Genomic DNA, 5,773 nt, shown 5'->3' on the forward strand with positions numbered 1-5,773 from the left:
GGAGCTCCGCAGAGCGCCGGCCTCGCGCGCAGCCTCTTCTTGCCGCCGCGGATGACCACGGCGACGTGTGGCGTCGCGCCGGCGCCGTCCCGTGCCGCCGCCGCACCGTCGAAGCTCCCCAATGCGGCGTGGCCGAAGAAGGGCAAAACTTTGGCAAAGAAAAACAAGGCGGCAGACGGCTCCGGCGGCACGAAGGCGAGGGGAAAGAAGCTTGCAGGGCGTTCGATGGCCGCGGCGGCTACCGAAGCGCCGGCGAGCTCACTCGTTGAGCCGGCCGCCGACGCGCACCATGTGTTTGACGAAATGCCCCCAAGGTGAAAAAAATTCCAACTTTTATTTTTTTTCTTGTTTTTTCAATGCATCATCACATATAGATAGCTTATTTGCATTGTTCAAAAAATTTTGTAGTCTCAATGATGACGCATACATGTCAACTATGGGTGTTGGGTCGAACAATTCGCATTGGTATCAAACCAATGACATCCATTTGGAAGACCATGAGTTTGAGGTGGACGAGGAGGGTGAGGGCATTGTCGACGCACCGAAAGGAAGAGCGGGCAATTACAACACCAACGATGACAAGTTACTATGCAATACTTATTTGCAAGTGTCAAGGGATCCATCCATTGGAGGTGATCAAAGTAGAGATGCGTATTGGGGGCGAATGAAAGAATACTTTGATGATCACAACATGAGTGGAATTGACAGCTCGGAGAGATCACTTCGGTCCCGATGGTCCACAATCAACTCCGATTGTCAAAAGTGGGCGGCCGCACAAAAGTTAGTTGACAAGATTAATCCAAGTGGCACAAATGAGGATGATAGAGTAAGTGGCATCTCATATATGCGTTGGGGAACGTAGTAATTTCAAAAAAATCCTACGCACACGCAAGATCATGGTGATGGCATAGCAACGAGAGGGGAGAGTATTGTCCACGTACCCTCATAGACCGTAAGCGGAAGCGTTATGACAACGCGGTTCATGTAGTCGTACGTCTTCACGATCTGACCGATCCAAGTACCGAACGTACGGCACCTCCGAGTTCAGCACACGTTCAGCTCGATGACGATCCCCGGGCTCCGATCCAGAAAAGCGTCGGGGATGAGTTCCGTCAGCACGAGGGCGTGGTGACGATGATGATGCTCTACGGCGCAGGGCTTCGCCTAAACTCCGCGACGATATGACCGAGGTGGAATATGGTGGAGGGGGGCACCGCACACGGCTAAGGAACGATCCGTAGATCAACTTGTGTGTCATGGGGTGCCCCCTGCCCCCGTACGTATATAAAGGAGAAAGGGGGAGGGGGCCGGCCAAGGGGAGGAGGCGCGCCCAAGGGGGAGAATCCTACTCCAAGTAGGATTCCCCTTCTTTCCTAGTCCAAGTAGGAGAGGGGAAGGAAGGGAAGGAGATGGAGAAAGAAGGAGAGGGAGGAAACGGAGGAAAGGGGGGCCGGCCCCCTAGTCCAATTCGGTTTGGGCTAGGGGGGCCGCGCGCCCTGCCTCCTCTCTTCCACCACTTGGCCCATGAGGCCCATTGCTTCTTCCTCGTATTCCCGTAACTCCCCGGTACCCCCGAAAATACCCGAGTCACTCGGAACCTTTCCGAACTCCGAATATAGTCGTCCAATATATCGATCTTTACGTCTCGACCATTTCGAGACTCCTCGTCATGTCCCCGATCTCATCCGGGACTCCGAACTCCTTCGGTACATCAAAATTCATAAACTCATAATAAAACTGTCATTGAAACCTTAAGCGTGCGGACCCTATGGGTTCGAGAACTATGTAGACATGACCTAGAACTATTCTCGGTCAATAATCAATAGCTTGGCTCCTACATATTCTACGAAGATCTTTATCGGTCAAACCGCATAACAACATAAGTTGTTCCCTTTGTCATCGATATGTTACTTTCCCAATACCTAGTTCAATCTCGTTACCGGCAAGTCTCTTTACTCGTTACGTAATGCATCATTCCGTAACTAACTTATTAGCTATATTGCTTGCAAGGCTTATAGTGATGTGCATTACCGAGAGGGCCAGAGATACCTCTCCGACAATCGGAGTGACAAAACCTAATCTCGAAATACGCCAACCCAACATGTACCTTTGGAGACACCTATAGTACTCCTTTATAATCACCCAGTTACGTTGTGACGTTTGGTAGCACCCAAAGTGTTCCTCCGGTAAACGGGAGTTGCATAATCTCATAGTTACAGGAACATGTATAAGTCATGAAGAAAGCAATAGCAACCTACTAAACGATCAAGTGCTAGGCTAACGGAATGGGTCATGTCAATCACATCATTCTTCTAATGATGTGCTCCCATTAATCAAATGACAACACATGTCTATGGTTAGGAAACATAACCATCTTTGATTAATGAGCTAGTCAAGTAGAGGCATACTAGTGACTATATGTTTGTCTATGTATTCACACATGTATCATGTTTCCGGTTAATACAATTCTAGCATGAATAATAAACATTTATCATGAAATAAGGAAATAAATAATAACTTTATTATTGCCTCTAGGGCATATTTCCTTCAGTCTCCCACTTGCACTAGAGTCAATAATCTAATTCACATCGCCATGTGATTTAATACCAATATTCATATCTGTATATGATTAACACCCATAGTTCACATCTTCATGTGACCAACACCCAAAGGGTTTACTGGAGTCAATAATCTAGTTCACATTGCTATGTGATTAACACCCAAAGAGTACAAAGGTATGATCATGTTTTGCTCGTGAGAGAAGCTTAGTCAACGATTCTGTCACATTCAGAGCCGCATGTATTTTGCAAATATTCTATGTCTACAATGCTCTGCACGGAAGTACTCTAGCTAATTGCTCCCACTTTCAGTATGTATCCAGATTGAGACTTAGAGTCATCTGGATCGGTGTGAAAGCTTGCACCGATGTAACTCTTTACGACGGGCTCTTTTATCACCTCCATAATCGAGAAATATTTCCTTAGTCCACACTAAGGATATTCTTGACCAATGTCCAGTGATCTACTCCTAGATCGCTATTGTACTCCCTTGCCAAATAAAGAGCAAGGTATACAATAGGTCTGGTACATAGCATAGCATACTTTATAGAACCTATGACTGAGGCATAGGGAATGACTTTTCATTCTATTTCTATTTTTTGCCATGGTCGGGTCTTGAGTCTTACTCAACTTCACACCTTTGCATCACAGGCAAGAACTCCTTCTTTGACTGTTCTATTTTGAACTATTTCAAAAAAATTATCAAGGTATGTACTCATTGAAAAATCTTATCAAGCGTCTTAATCTATCTATATAGATCTTGATGCTCAATGTGTAAGCAGCTTCAACGAGGTCTTGCTTTGAAAAACTCTTATTCAAGTATCCTTTCATGCTATCCAGAATTTCTATATAATTTCCAATCAACAATATGTCATCCAGATATAATATTAGAAATGATACAGAGCTCCCACTCACTTTCTTATAAATACAGGCTTCACCACCAGTCTGTATAAAACTATATGCTTTGATCAACTTATTAAAACATATATTCCAACTCTGAGATGCTTGCACCAGTCCATAGATGAATCGCTGGAGCTTGTACATTTTGTTAGCACCTTTAGGATTGACAAAACCTTCTGGTTGCATCATATACAACTCTTCTTTAAGAAAACCATTAAGGAATGTAGTTTCGACATCCATTTGCCAGATTTCATAAAATGTGGAAATTGCTAACATGATTCGGACAGACTTAAGCATCGCTACATTTGAGAAAATCTCATTGTAGTCAACACCTTGAACTTGTCAAAAACCTTTTTGCGACAAGTCGAGCTTTGTACATAGTAACACTACTATTAGCGTCTGTCTTCCTCTTGAAGATCCATTTATACAATATGGCTTGCCGATCATCGGTCAACTCCACCAAAGTCCACACTTTCTCATACATGGATCCCATCACAGATTTCATGGTCTCAAGTCATTACGCGGAATCTAGGCTCATCATCGCTTCCTCATAGTTCGTAGGTTCATCATGGTCTAGTAACATGACTTCCAGAACAGGATTACCGTACCACTCTGGTGCGGACCGTACTCTGGAAGACCTACGAGGTTCTGTAGTAACTTGATCTGAAGTTTCATGATCATCATCATTAGCTTCCTCACTAATTGGTGTAGGAATCACTGGAACTGATTTCAGTGATGAACTATTTTCCAATTCGGGAGAAGGTACAGTTACCTCATCAAGTTCTACTTTCTTCCCACTCACTTCTTTCGAGAGAAACTTCTTCTCTAGAAAAGATCCATTTTAGCAATGAATAACTTGCCTTCGGATCTGTGATAGAAGGTGTACCCAATAGTTACCTTTGGGTATTCTATGAAGACGCACTTCTCCGATTTGGGTTCGAGATTATCAGGTTGAAACTTTTTCACATAAGCATCGCAGCCCCAAAATTTAAGAAACGACAACTTTGGTTTCTTGCCAAACCACAGTTCATAAGGCGTCGTCTCAACGGATTTCGATGGTGCCCTATTTAAAGTGAATGCAACCGTCTCTAATGCATAACCCCAAAACGATAGTGGTAAACTGATAAGAGACATCATAGATCGCACCATATCTAGTAAAGTACGATTACGACGTTTGGACACACCATTACATTGTGGTGTTCCAGGTGGCGTGAGTTTGTGAAACTATTCCACATTGTTTTAATTGAAGACCAAACTCGTAACTCAAATATTTGTCTCCGCGATCAAATTGCAGAAACTTTATTTTCTTGTTATGATGATTCTCCACTTCACTCTGAAATTCTTTGAAGTTTTCAAATATTTCAGACTTGTGCTTCATTAAGTAGATATACTCATATCTGCTCAATTCATCTTGTGAAGGTCAGAAAATAATGATACCCGCGACGAGCATCAACACTCATTGGACCGCATACATCGGTATGTATTATTTCCAATAAGTCACTAGCTCGTTCCATTGTTCCGAAGAACGGAGTTTTAGTCATCTTGCCCAAAAGGCACGGTTCGCAAGCATCAAATGATTCATAACCAAGAGATTCCAAAAATCCATCTTTATGGAGTTTCTTCATGCGCTTTACACCGATATGACCCAAACGACAGTGCCACAAATAAGTTGCACTTTCATTATTAATTTTGCATCTTTTGGCATCAATATTATGAATATGTGTATCACTACGATCGAGATCCAACAAACTATTTTCATTGGGTGTATAACCATCGAAGGTCTTATTCATGTAAACAGAATAACAATTATTCTTTAACTTCAAATGAATAACCGTATCGCAATAGACATGATCAAATCATATTCATGCTCAACGCAAACGCCAAATAACATTTATTTAGGTTTAACACTAATCCCAAAAGTATAGGGAGTGTGTGATGATGATCATATCAATCTTGGAACCACTTCCAACACTCATCGTCACTTCCCCTTCAACTAGTCTCTGTTTATATAACTCCTGTTTCGAGTTACTAATCTTAGCAACTGAACAAGTATCAAATACTCAGGGGCTACTATAAACACTAGTAAGGCACACATCAATAACCTGTATATCAAATATACCCTTGTTCACTTTGCCATCCTTCTTATCCACCAAATATTCAGGGCATTTTCGCTTCCAGTGACCATTTCCTTTGCAGTGTAAGCACTCAGTTTCAGGCTTTGGTCCAGCTTTGGTCTTCTTCACAGGAGTGACAACTTGTTTGTCATTCTACTTGAAGTTTCCCTTTCTTTTCCTTTGCCCCTTTTTTTGAAACTA

Source organism: Triticum dicoccoides, chromosome 2B, assembly GCF_002162155.2.
Source record: "Triticum dicoccoides isolate Atlit2015 ecotype Zavitan chromosome 2B, WEW_v2.0, whole genome shotgun sequence".
Taxonomy (NCBI): Eukaryota; Viridiplantae; Streptophyta; class Magnoliopsida; order Poales; family Poaceae; genus Triticum; species Triticum dicoccoides.